This window comes from Bison bison, unplaced genomic scaffold, assembly GCF_000754665.1.
Source record: "Bison bison bison isolate TAMUID 2011002044 unplaced genomic scaffold, Bison_UMD1.0 scf7180017864500, whole genome shotgun sequence".
In the NCBI taxonomy this organism is placed as follows: Eukaryota; Metazoa; Chordata; class Mammalia; order Artiodactyla; family Bovidae; genus Bison; species Bison bison.
This window is the reverse complement of record NW_011495059.1, coordinates 407,699-421,871: the sequence shown is the minus strand read 5'-3', so window position 1 is coordinate 421,871 and position 14,173 is coordinate 407,699.

Here is a 14,173-nt window from a genome sequence, read left to right as displayed (position 1 = left end):
TTTTTTTTCTTCCTTCTTGAATCTGTGTGGGAAGGAAGGTGGGTTTTAGATGCAGAGAAGACCAGTACAAATTGCAGCTGCGTGGTTCACTGGCGAGGGCTGGTGACCTGTGCACATCATTTAACCTCTCCAAGTCTCAGTTTTTTCCATCTGTACAATGGAGGCATAATGCCTTCCTCATATTGTTGCTATGAGGCTCAGATTAAAGTAACGGATATGGAAGTTCCCTGTAATCTAGAACAGTGTTTCCCATCCTCAGCAATATTGACATTTTGGACCTGACAATTCCTTGTTGTGGGGGTTGTTCCATGCATAATAGAATGTGGAGCAGCATTCTTGGCCACTACCAATTGATGCCAGTAGCACCTCCCCTTGAGTCATGACAATCAAAAATATTTCCAGACTTTGCTAAGTGTTCCCTGGGGTGTGGGGAGCAAAATCACCCCTGTTTGAGAACCACTGATCTGGAAAGTGGTGCAGGTAAACTAGGAGATGATGGTGATGAGAGTGGCAGAGATTGAGGTTCATGCTTTCTGTCTGACATTTTAGTCCTGTGTCTCCCTGTCAGCAAATCCTTTATCCACATGGTTGGCCATTATCTTTTTTTATTTGTTTACATGGACCAAAAACCTACGTAGTGATGTTTCAGCATGGTTTGGGAGCAGCAGGAAAAACATATGGTAAGTCATTATTAACTTAATGAGTCGTGGTAAATTGTAATTTTATAACTTAGTGAAAACATGTTGTATAACACAAGATAATAAATTTTGATCAATTATCCTGAGGCTTAAATTTCCTACTGTACAGTTGTTGTTTCTGGTGTCTGCAAGAAGGAGCAACAGGGTTGTGGTTTTACAAGGCTGGATTTTCTGCTGGGTTTTGCTGATGCTCAACAAGTTTTCTTGAGTGCCTACTGTGTGCTAGGGGATTCAGACCTGTCCTGAAGGCTCAGTGACTCGATAGGAAACTTGGCTTTCCTAGATGAAAGACCATGTGGATCTGTAATATTTTGGCTCAAAATGCAGAGTCACAACTATATAACTGTCTGGGGAAATGATAGTGTCAGAGGTATGAGTAGGCTTCAAACAGCAGAGTCTTACAAGAAACACCAAGCAGGCTATGTGGGGTGCATGCAGAGTGGTGGGAAGACCTTCTAGGCAGAGGGGCAGCTCTTGCAAGGCAGTTTGGGGATACTGTCAGCCTAAGTTGGGGTTACCGGCCTGCAGGAGAGAGGAATACCAGTAGGGGTCATTATACAGAGGGTTGAATTCGAGCTGCTTAGGTTTTAGGTGGAAAGATGCGGGGCCGCCACAGTTATTGTTCAGAGTATGAAATATTTGTTGTTGCTGGATCCAGACCATTGTTGGTGACCATCTCTAGGTCTTCTGCTGTAGGAAAATTTTTGTTTGTTTTTGGTAGAGGGTTTAATATTATTATCAGAGATCAGATCAGTCGCTCAGTCGTGTCCGACTCTTTGCGACCCGATGAATCGCAGCACGCCAGGCCTCCCTGTCCATCACCAACTCCTGGAGTTCACTCAGACTCACGTCCATCGAGTCAGTGATGCCATCCAGCCATCTCATCCTCTGTCGTCCCCTTCTCCTCCTGCCCCCAATCCCTCCCAGCATCAGGGTCTTTTCCAATGAGTCAACTCTTCGCATGAGGTGGCCAAAGTACTGGAGTTTCAGCTTTAGCATCATTCCTTCCAAAGAACACCCGGGGCTGATCTTCAGAATGGACTGGTTGGATCTCCTTGCAGTCCAAGGGACTCTCAAGAATCTTCTCCAACACCACAGTTCAAAAGCATCAATTCTTCGGCACTCAGCCTTCTTCACAGTCCAACTCTCACATCCATACATGACCACAGGAAAAACCATAGCCTTGACTAGAAGAACCTTTGTTGGCAAAGTAATGTCTCTGCTTTTGAATATGCTATCTAGGTTGGTCATAACTTTCCTTCCAAGGAGTAAGCGTCTTTTAATTTCATGGCTGCAGTCACCATCTGCAGTGATTTTGGAGCCCCCAAAAATAAAGTCTGACACTGTTTCCACTGTTTCCCCATCTATTTCCCATGAAGTGATGGGACCAGATGCCATGATCTTCGTTTTCTGAATGTTGAGCTTTAAGCCAACTTTGTCACTTTTCACTTTCACTTTCATCAAGAGGCTTTTAAGGGTGGTGTCATCTGCACGTCTGAGGTTATTGATATTTCTCCCGGCAATCTTGATTCCAGTTTGTGTTTCTTCCAGTCCAGCGTTTCTCATGATGTACTCTGCATATAAGTTAAAAGAACAGGGTGACAATATACAGCCTTGACGTACTCTTTTTCCGACTTGGAACCAGTCTGTTGTTCCATGTCCAGTTCTAACTGTTGCTTCCTGACCTGCATACAAATTTCTCAAGAGGCAGATCAGGTGGTCTGGTATTCCCATCTCTTTCAGAATTTTCCGCAGTTTATTGTGATCCACACAGTCAAAGGCTTTGGCATAGTCAATAAAGCAGAAATAGATGTTTTTCTGGAACTCTCTTGCTTTTTCCATGATCCAGCGGATGTTGGCAATTTGATCTCTGGTTCCTCTGCCTTTTTTAAAACCAGCTTGAACATCAGGAAGTTCACAGTTCACATATTGCTGAAGCTTGGCTTGGAGAATTTTGAGCATTATTTTACTAGTGTGTGAGATGAGTGCAATTGTGCGGTAGTTTGAGCCTTCTTTGGCATTGCCTTTCTTTGGGATTGGAATGAAAACTGACCTTTTCCAGTCCTGTGGCCACTGCTGAGTTTCCAAATTTGCTGGCATATTGAGTGCAGCACTTTCACAGCATTCACTTATATGGATATGGCATCCTCTTTCCCTTTTTATTCAGTGTAGTTGGTTTACAATATTGTGTTAGTTTCAGGTGTGCAACAAAGTGATTTAGTCGTCATATATGTATTTTTTTTTCAGGTTCTTTCCCATTATAGGTTACAAGACACTGAATACAGTCCCCTGTGCTATACAGTAAATCCTTGTGGTTTATTTTATGTGTGGTAGTGTGCATCTCTTGGGCTTCCCAGGTGGCACTAGTGGTAAAGAACTCACCTGCCAATTCAGGAGATGTAATAGTTGCAGGTTCGATCCCTGGGTCAGGAAGATCCACTGGAGGAGGGCATGGCAACCCACTTCAGTATTCTTGCCTGGAGAACCCCATACATGGACAGAGGAACCTGGTGGGCTGTGAGTCCATAGGGTCACAAAGAGTCAGACACGACTGAAGTGACTTAGCGTGCATGCAGCGTCTATCTGTTAATTGCATACTCCTAGTTTATCCCTCCTCTCCTTTCCCCTTTGTTAATCATAAGTTTATTTTCTATGTCTGTGAGTCTGTTTTTGTTTTGTAAATAAGTTGATTTGTAGTATTTTTTAGATTCCACATGTAAGTGATGTCATATATTATTTTTCTCTGTCTGACTTACTTCACTTACTTCACTATTCTTTAAGTCTGTCCATGTTGCTACAAATGGCAATATTTCATTTTTTATGGCTGAGTAATATTATATATATGTATGTATGTATATAAACACACACACACACACCACATTTTCTTTATCCATTCGTCTTTTGTTGGACACTTAGGTTGCCTCCATGTCTTAGCAATTGTAAATTATGCTTCTGTGAACATTGGAGTGCATGTATATTTTTGAATTAGAGTTTTCATTCTCAAAATGAAATTAGTTTTCATTACTCAAAAAAACTATAAATAGAGGCTCATCTGAGGCACATTCTTCAAGACCTCTTTGCCCTGCCCCAGTGTAAGTCAGCAGCCATGGTGGTCTCTTTACCAATCTTTCATCTTCTCTGAGTAACCAAGAAGCTCAGAGGCAAATGCCTGGGTCACTTGTAGGCATGATCTAGGATATCATGGGACATCTTTTGCTCATTAATTCACTCTCAATTTCATTTCATTCTTCTGTCATTTCCCTCTTTGTCTTAAAAGTGAAAGTGAAGTTGCTCAGTCATGTCCAGCTCTTTGTGACCCTGATGGACTATAGCCTGCCAGGCTTCTCCATCCACGGGATTTTCCAGGCAAGAGTACCAGAGTGGGTTGCCATTTTCCTTCTCCAGCAGATCTTCCCAACCCAGGCATCGAACCTGGGTCTCCTACATTGCAGGCAGACGCTTCACCCTCTGAGCCACCAGGGAAGCCAATATTATTTTTTATTTTATTTTTTAAAAATTTTAGCTGCACTGGGTCTTCATTCAGGTTCATGGGCTCTTCATTGCAGTGTGTGGGCCCAGTAGTCACAGCACGGGCTTAGTTGTCTCGAGACTTGTAAGGTCTTAATTCCAGGGATCGAACTTGCATCCCCTGCATTAGAAGGCAGATTCCTAACCACTAGACCACCAGGAAAGTTCCCCGCCTTTCTCTCTTTTTTAAAATTGTTTTTATTCTCTATAAAATACCCTGAAATATGTTAAGAGTTAAAAAAAAGTAGAGCCTCTCATTCTCTTTCATTTTCTCCCTGCCCTCTCAGCCCTGCTCCCTAGGGTCAATCATAGAGTGAAGTGTAGTGGGTGTACTTCCAGGCATAACCATTCTTTAGTTCAATGCTTCTAATAAGTATCATTTCTATTTCTGTAATCACTTTTTCATTTCCCAGAATACTGTATTGTTTCTTGATTGATCTTATGTTATAGTAACCCATCCTTTTCTAAATGGATATATGAACATCTTGAATCTTTTTGAAGACGATAATTCAGTTGTTTAAAAAAGTCATTTTCTGTTTGCTGCATTAACTCTGTTTTCTTGTTGACTAGCTCTTCGGTTCACTTCCTGGTCCCTCTTTTATGCTGATATTTTCTACAAATGCCTGGTGAGTCTTGGTCGACATTTATTTGTAAACAAGGTTCTAGATTGATCTATCCTGTGGTTGAAAGTTTCCTCAACATCTGTGAAAGCCACGAGCATGTAGGTAGGCAATGCAAATGTTGGTTTTAGGTGCCCTGAGTATGGTCTGTGTGTAGACATTTGAAGCTGGGGACTTCTGCTGGAGCATGGGGCAAGCTCACTTGCAGCTGGGTGGGGACCTCTATTTCTCTTATCAGCAGTCACCCGTGGGCACTAGTGCACTTTGTTCCTCCTGCATCATGCCCATCCATGGCAAGGGGGAATCCTTGAGACAGATTTCTTGCTTAATTCTAGAGTTCTTCTCCCTGGCTTGGTCCTAGGTGAAAGCCAACAGTCAGCTTCTCTGAGGACTGTTGTTGTTCAGTCACTAAGTGTGTCCGACTGTTTGCGACCCTGTGGACTGTGGCACGCCAGGCTTCCCTGTCCATCACCAACTTCCAGAGCTTGCTCAAACTCATGTCCATTGAGTTGGTGATACCATACAACCATCTCATCCTCTCGCCCCCTTCTCCTGCCCTCAATCTTTCCCAGCATCAGGGTCTTTTCCAGTGAGTCAGCTCTTTGCATCAGGTGGCCAGAGTATTGGAGTTTCAGCTTCAGCATCAGTCCTTCTAATGAATATTCAGGGTTGATTTCCTTTAGGGTTGACTGGTTTGATCTCCTTGCAGAGGACTATAGGTTAACACAAAGGTCAAGTCTCTAAGGGCTTTCAGCCCTTGCTGCCTGTTCTTTGGGATTTTCTGGGTTTCAGTTAAGAAAATAGCTTTTCCTCTTCTAAACCCCACTAGAATGACAAAAAAGGGGAGACAGATATAACACAGATTTTCATAATTTATATACACACATATATATTCATAATTCAGATAGATGAAAGCTGAATAACTCCAAAAGGGTTGGTAAGAAAACAAGAAAGGAGTGGGCATCAGAAACATAGAGAGGGTGCTGGAAAGTAAGAAGTTGAAGAGAAAGAGGGTTGAACTGAAACCCAAAAAACCCCAGTCTAGTGGGTTTAGAAGAGGGGAGAGGTAAAATTATGTGTTCTATGCACCATCTTGAAAAGAAAAAGCACAGTCTCACTGACTTTTATTTCTAAGGTTTGTGCTGTTTTATGGAGAAAAGCAGGGTCAAAATAAGCACAAATTATTCTCTGAGCATTTACTGCAGGCTCAGCCAGGCTCTCTTACTTATATCATCTCACTAAATCTTTGTAAGAACTGTGCTAGACACACACATCCCCACTGTGGAGGTGAGAAGACTGAGGTCCTAGGAAGTCACGTTACAGAAGGCAGCAGAGGAGCTGGCTGGCGGAGCTGGGGTTCAGACTGCCCTCCCCGCCTCTATCTCCTGCAGCCTCCGTGGTGCCAGCTAGAGCTTCCTCCCTCTGCAGGGGTGCAAGAGTGGACCAGCTCACCCCTTGTTTCAACTGTTTCGGCACTGTCTATTCTAGGGGTCAGGGGATTCCCAACTGGGCCTCCTGCCTTGGTTTTCAGCTTCAAACAGCATTTGGTAGTAGAATGCCTTCACATTAGAGCTAATTAAAACGTGCTTATGTTGAAGTTGGGCCTAATTGGTAGGAATGATTTAGAAACTTGTTGGAAAGGAGTCTACCTCAGTAGTCTAACCCAGGGTCATGCATAAATTTTGTTGTCGCACTGTGCTGTGTTTTGACTTGAACTATACTTGATAATTGGTGCTAGTGGTAAAGCAATGCCTGCCAATGCAGGAGACACGAGAGACCCGGGTTCCATCTCTTGGCCGAGAGGATCCCCTGGGGGAGGGCATGGCAGCCCCCTCCAGTATTCTTGCCTGGAGAATCCCATGGACAGAGGAGCCTGGCAGCCCACAGTCCATAGCAGAGCAAAGACTCAGACACAACTGAAGTGACTTAGCCTGCACACGCATACTTGATGATGTGGAAGATGGACACTGGGCCTTTCATTGCTCATTTGTTCTGCAAAGATTCAGTAAGTGCCTATTGGGTGTTACCTACATTATTTAAGGAGATCCCTTTACTACCCCCGCCAACCCCCGCAAAAAAATATCTGGGATGGTTCCTTGCTGTCCTTCAAGGGGCCAAACGACCTGAGCAGCAACCCCCGCCTCTGCCCCGTGTGTTCTCTGCCTCATACGTCCACCTGAGCTGTAAGTGAGCTTTTATGCAAAACCAGGTAGTGGATTCAAATATGGCTTTTGACTTCTGTGGAGGTACTTGGGTTCATATCCTGGCACTTACAAGCTGGGTGACTCTGGACCGCTCACTTAACCTCTCTGCTGCTGCTGCTGCTACTAAGTCACTTCTGTCGTGTTCGACTCTGTGCGACCCCATAGACGGCAGCCCACCAGGCTCCCCCGTCCCTGGGATTCTCCAGGCAAGAACACTAGAGTGGGTTGCCATTTCCTTCTCCAATGCATAGAAGTGAAAAGTGAAAGTGAAGTCGCTCAGTCGTGTCTGACCCTCAGTGACCCCATGGACTGCAGCCTACCAGGCTCCTCCATCCATGGGATTTTCCAGGCAAGAGTACTGGAGTGGGGTGCTCTTGCCTTCTGAGCCTCAATTATCCTACATAACTGTATTTGCATCTCAGGTTTGTGGTGAGGCCTCTGGGAGGTCAAGTAAGTTGTATCCTCCCTTGTTCTAGTCCTGGGTGTTGTTCAGGTCATCTGGGCCCTTGAAGGACAGTGAGCATAGGTGTCATCCCAAGTTTTTTTTTTTTTGGCTGCACCTCGCAGCATATAGGATCTCAGTTCCCTGAGCAAGGGTTGAATCCACACCCTCTCTTAACCCCTGGATTGCCAAGGCAGTCCACATCCCAGGTTTTCATGTCTTTTGTAAAGGAGAGGTCTAAAGAGCTTTCAAGTTCAGAATAAGTGTAGTGGTGTTTCTGATTGGAATAGTCTCTTTCTTCCTCTACATCAGTTCTCTTCTTTCTCATGGACGCTCTCACAAAGACTGTAAGGTTCAATGAAACATTCAGCTTCATAAGACTCACTCAGGAGACCCTTGGTACCTGTCTTCTCGAAGGACTTGGAACAAGAACCACTGCTTGGCCAGCAGGACACACGATCTGTGCCTTCTCTGCAGGAGAAGTTCCAGCAGAGGTCTCTGACGTTGTCCATGGAGGGGGACTTGTCTTTTCTTTGTCAGCTCCCCCCAGTGCCAGGTTTTAGTTCAGATGCAAGAGAAGAACATCCTCAGTAGGTGACTTTGGAAACCACTTGACTTAAAAGCTTCAGTTCCCAAAGGACCATCTCATTCTCTAGTATCTACTTCCCTGCAAGGGGCATGTCGGTTACAAGAGTCATTACACTCGGGGGAAACCTCAGATATGGCTTCTTTTTAAATATGTATTAACTTGGCTGTGCCAGATCTTAGTTGCAACACTTTGGATGTTTGATCTTCATGGAGGCATGTGGGATCTTTAGCCGCAGCATGCAGGCTCTAATTTCCTGACCAGGGATCGAACTCGGGGCCTCTGCCTGGGGAGCACAGAGTCTCAGCCACTGGACCACTGGGGAGGTCCCAAATACAGCCTCTTAATCAGATAGTTATAGTTTATTTATAGTTCCTTCCAGTCCAGATGCAACTTATCAACCAAGGGTCATTTTTACAATAAGCAGAGTGGCCTAGTAACATAGTTAGCATCCTGCCTTCTTCAGGTTTCCGGGGGAGTTATGCTAGACAGTTAACCAAGGTGAAAGGCTCTTGCAAAAGGGTTTGGTGAGCCCTTTATCCACATTCGCCATCCTGTTTTCCCCTAGGGGTGTCGCTTTTTGGCAGCTCTTTCAGAGGGGTGAATGAAGCTCTCAGTATGTTTTGAAATGTATCCCATGTTTTTGTATGTCTTCTGATTGATTATATAAAGACACACACTCACATTCCGGTCAAAAGATATGCCTTGGAGTCATATTGACCCAGAATCAAATTCTGGCTTTGAAACGTAGAGCTAATTCATTTATTCCTTCATTCGTTCGGCCAAGCAAAGAACATTCTCTGCCTGCTGTATGTAGGCCTTGGAGGTAGATGCCAGACATGAACAGATGATGAACACCTAGTCCTTGTCCTTGAGAAGCTGCAGTCTGATATACTAGAGAGACAGGCAGAAAGAAACAATTCCAATGGGTGTGAGACTACCAGGCCAGGCAGAGGCTAGAGTGGGGTGAGGGGAGTCAGGGAAGGCTTCTCAGAGGAGCGGACACCTGGCCTGTGCTTGGAGGTGAATTGGCCAGGTGAAGAAGATAGGGAAGAGCATTCCAGGTAGAAGGAACAGCATGTGCAAAGGCATAGAAGGGGCCGAGAGGGCACTTGGAAAGCTACTTATTACCTCTAGGCCTCAGTTTCCTCATCTGCAATATGGAATTAACTGTGCTATCTGTTGATAAAATTAAATGAGATAATAAAGTGTGTTTAAGCCTCTGAGATACTTAATTTCTTTTTCCCTTTCCAGATCTGTTTATTGATGTCTAAGAGCCAAAGTTGGATTTTAAATGAGACAAAGAGGGAAAAAACTCCAAACCTGAAGGGCCTGTCCTCCCACCTGTGCAATGCATTTTCTCCATCGGCCCTTCTGTTAGCTGTTTTACTTATCTTGTGACTGGAGCACTAAATGCTTGCACACTCTCTTAGATTAGGTCTTACAGTATCAGCGAAGCACAGAAGTGTGTTTTCCTGATGGCGCCACATTAACAACAAGCCCTGCCCCTGTTGCAGCATCTTTGGCACAATATTCTCTCTGCCGGTGGCCCTGCCTCTGTCCAGTGCTTGGTCAACATGTCCTGTCACTTGCTGCTTTATCTGGCTCTTCCGAAAGGCGGCCACCTCCCACATACCAGCTGGGGACGCTTAGCTTTGGGGACAGTCACTATCTGATGGCCAGGAGCCACACAGCACGACGCGCTGAGGAGCCATCTCGACTGTGATTGGGTTTCGTTTGATTTGTGAATGAGATCTTGTCATTTTTCTGGGCAGAATTGCTCATGGGTCTCCATGGTGGCTTAGTGAACTCTGCCCAACCAAAATCAGACCTCTGCTTAAAACCTTCCAGTGCTTCCCCTGGGTGTGTAGGTAACGATAAATGCCTTGTTTGGTCCAGACATCCTGGTGTGATCTAGCCTGCTTTTCCAGCCTCACTCCCAGCTGCTCTGTCCGAGGCCCTGGGCTTTGAGTTGGGGATACGATGGGGAGCAAAACCAGCCTCCATTGACTCCATTCTGGCCACCCCGGCCTTCTTGCTTTTTCCCCAGATGCCCCCACCCGCATGCTTATTTTTGCTTGAAGGTCTTTGCATATGCCATTGCCTTTGTGTGAAATGTCCTTGTCTTCATTCTGCACAAGGCTGTTTCCTGCTCATCCTTCAGGTCTCAGCTTTATCCTCACCTTCTCCAAGACTCTGACCCCCTCATCTTTGCAGTTACCCTGTTATTTTCTATCTCAGCCCCCACTGTGTCTTTCCCCCTTGTATGCTAGATCCGTAGGATGACTTGAGGGCCTGCTCCACCTTGAGGACAGTAAGCTTTCCAACCACTGGAGTCACGCTTGTTTCTTTCAGCACTGAGTCTCCAGCACTTAAACGTGGTGTCTGCTGGGTAGTAGGTGCTCGGTGATAAGTTGTTGAAAGAATGAATGAATAAGTGTGGTGGTTATGTTTGCCAGAGATAGCCATCATAACATATCCCAGGCTGTGTTTCCAAGAATAATTCGGTGTCACCCTCTCTGGGCCTCCATTGGGTATTTGTGCATTGTTGCCAAGAGGATTAAATTCATAAATATGAGAGAGACAGTGTCTGGGGCTTTGTAAATGTTAATAAATGTGAGTTCACATTGTAAAGACCATGCTGAGCCCAAGGAAGACGGTTGAAATGGGAGTCAAGAGGGTTGGTGGTAGAAACCCTTAGGATTTTTCATCAATGCTTGACTTGTTGGGGGAAGGGCTGGTGGATCTCAGCCCCATTTTGTCCACTTCCAGTCTCCCTCTGGGTGATGACCTTGCCATTTTTAGGAGGGAGGCATCACTCCCAGTTGCTTGGGTTGGGGGAGCTGGAGTGCAGTCAGCCTGACCTTCAGAGATAAGGAAATCTCTCTCTAGCCCATGGGAATGCTTCTGTTGGGCAGGCAGGACTTTTTTTTTAAACATTATAAGGAAAGGTTTTTAATTACTTGTGAAAAACTAAATTCACCTTGTAAAATAAACCATGTAGAGCAAAATCACAGTTAACTGAAGTGTTAACATCCATAGTGAATGATAAATATCGTAGAGAAAGGTTCCACTGTTAATGTACTACCCCTCATCAAGGTTGCTAAAGGTCTTCCTTAAGTGGTGGCATCAGGCTATAATCAAGATCTCTGTGTGGTTGGGGACTTCCCTGGTGGTCCAGTGATTAATCCACGATATAATGCAGGGGACACGGGTTCAATCCCCGGTTGGAGAACTAAGATCCCACGTGCCATGGAGCAACTAGGCAGCATGTTGCAGCTAGAAAATCTGTGCACCACAATGAAAGAGCCTACGTGAGTTCACATCGCAAAGACATGCTGATCCCAGGGAAGAAGGTTGAAATGGGAGTCAAGAGGGTTGGTGGTTGAAACTCTTAGGATTTTTCATCATTGCTTGTCTAGATGGGGGACAGGCTGGTGGATCTTAGCCCCCTGTTTTGTCACAACTAAGACCTGAGGCAGCCAAATAAATAGAAATAAATAGATAAAAAATAAACTTCTATAAAAAAATCAGTGTGGTCACGCAAGATCACCTGCTTCTTCTTACTAAACTATAAATCGTGAAGACTGTGTTCCCTGCCAAGATGTTTAAGGAATGGGGGAGAAACCACCCGCTACTGTCCAATCACACAGACTCGAGAGCATGTTTATTTGGGCACTTTCCTTCCTTACAGTTTAATGCTGCTGATTTCTCCCTTCCACCCAGTCCACCAGAAACCCCTTACCCGTCTTTTTCTTTTCTCATGTGTCATTTGCCTATTCATTCTGTGTATTGTTTTTGTCCCACTAGATTATCAGCTTCACAAGGGCTGGCTCTCTGCCGGTGGCTCGTGGATGTAGCTACGAGAGCTGTTCTCACTGTGGTGCCTCTGGTTTTGGCATCTTCCTCCCACCTGGCAGACTCCTATGGACATGTCTTTTAAGTTTCTGCTCAAGTGACACCTCCTCCAGGAGGCCTTCGCTGCTTGCCCCGCCTCCAGCACCTGGCATACCATAGCCTCCCCGAGAATTGGAGTAGTTTCTGCTCCAGGAGATGGGCCCTTGAAGGCCATGTCCAGGAGTTTGGACTTTGTCTCAATGGTAGTGAGAGTTGAGGTGTGCTGCTCTTATCTTTGTGGCTGTCCTATGGGGAAAGCAGTGGATGGGACAAAGAATGTCCAAGGGGACAGTGGGGAGGTGGTCACTGTGGTTTAGAAGAGGATTGATGATCGCTGCACACTCCAAAATGGTAGCCACTGGCTACACGTGACTATTGAGATTTAAAGTAAAATCAAATAAAATGTAGTTCCTTCATCATGCAAGCCATATTTCAAGTTCTCTATATCCCCCATGGACAGTGCAGATATTGAATATTCTTGTCATTGCATAAAGTTCTGTTGGACCGCACTGGCTTGGACTATACTGCTGGGATGAGAGTGGAGAGAAGTAGAAGGATATGGGAGATGTTAGGAGGTAGACTATATGTGATTTGGGGATGGATTGGCTATGGGATATGCTCGAGATGGGGTGTCAAGGTTCAGACCTAGGCTGCTGGCCACAGCCAAAGTTGAACTCCTGGCTCAAAGGAGTGAATGTTTTTATGTCTCTGGATTCAGGACGTGGTGCCAAAGTGTCAGCCATGTCCACCAACAGCCCAAGAAAGCACCCATCTTAAGGCAGCCTCCTGGCACGGCTAATTGTCTTTTGAAAAACCTTCAGTTGTGTATGTCTCTTGTCAAATCCGCCTTCACTTGGGGTCTAAAATGTGGATCATGAGATCTTTGTGATCAGGGAATTATATGTATATTAATGCAGATTTCAATCAGAAGAGTTATGTTTGCCATTGTGGTACGGTCTGATGCTGTTTAAATGCCTTCGATAATACCTTCAATCAGACGGCAAATAGAAAACAGGAAAGTTAGTAATAAAAAATGAATTAGAGCGATTAGCAAAAGGTGAACCACTTCCCTCCTCAGGCAACAGGCAGAGATGACAAGCTTTGCACGGTTGCTCCTGTCCAAACACCCGGCAGGATTATTGCAGCCTCCGGGAATGGCCCTGGGGTCCGCTAGGCATGTAGGACTTGGTTATTGCCTTTCCTTTTGCAAAGGTCATAGGCATCCCCTTGGAGGGGCTCTGTGGGGCTCATTCCCTGGGGTGGGCTGGAATGGGGCCTCTGAAGAGGGGTTTCTGACTCATGGCTGGTCAGGAATGTTCTTCTTCCAAGGCAGTGACATCAGTGGCCTTGCTCCCCCTCCCTCCACCCTCCAGGGCCCTGGGGAATCTGGACCTCTTTGCACCATCTTCCCCTAAAAGTGCCCTTGAGGAAAATTTCCTAGCTGTCTGGTGTGGGGTTGGGTCCCTTCAAGAAGGCAGTAGAGGACTTCCCTGGTGATCCAGTGGTTAAGAATCCACCTGCCAAAGCAGGGAACATGAGTTCGATCATGGTCCGGGAAGATGCTACATGCCGCGGGACAATTAAGCCAATGTGGCACAATTACTGAGTCTGTGCGCCTAGAGCCCGAGCTCTGCAAAAAGAGAGGTGACCGCAATGAGAAGTGCGAGAGCAACTAGAGAGAAAACTCATTGCAATGAGCTCGTCCCACTCATTGCAACTAGAGAAAAAGTCACACAGCAACGAAGACCCCCTACAGCCAAAAATAAATAAATAAATAGTTTTTTAAAAAAAGAAGGTAGTAGAGGCAGACACTCTAATTGACTAATGCAAGCACTGGGACTGGTTTCTGGGGGCATGAAAGAAAAGCAGAAGAAAGAAAAACAGAATTCTGGTGACCGTGTAAAGTGTGTGAGACTGGAACTCAAATCAGAAGAACATAGTACTTCTACCTCGGTTATGCTGGAGCTCACATCCAGCCAGAGCATGGAGCACGGAGATGACATAGCTGCTTAGCCATACAATTGCCACAACAGATGGGCAGGTTTGGGCAATACCATGGTTGGATGATCCCCACGATGGGATAACTATCTCTGTTAAGCCAGAGCATCTCAAATCATAACTTGCATGGGAATCACATGCAAGTTGGTTTCTATAAAAAGGCAGTTTCTGATTTAGCAGATCTGGGTGGGGTCGGAGAG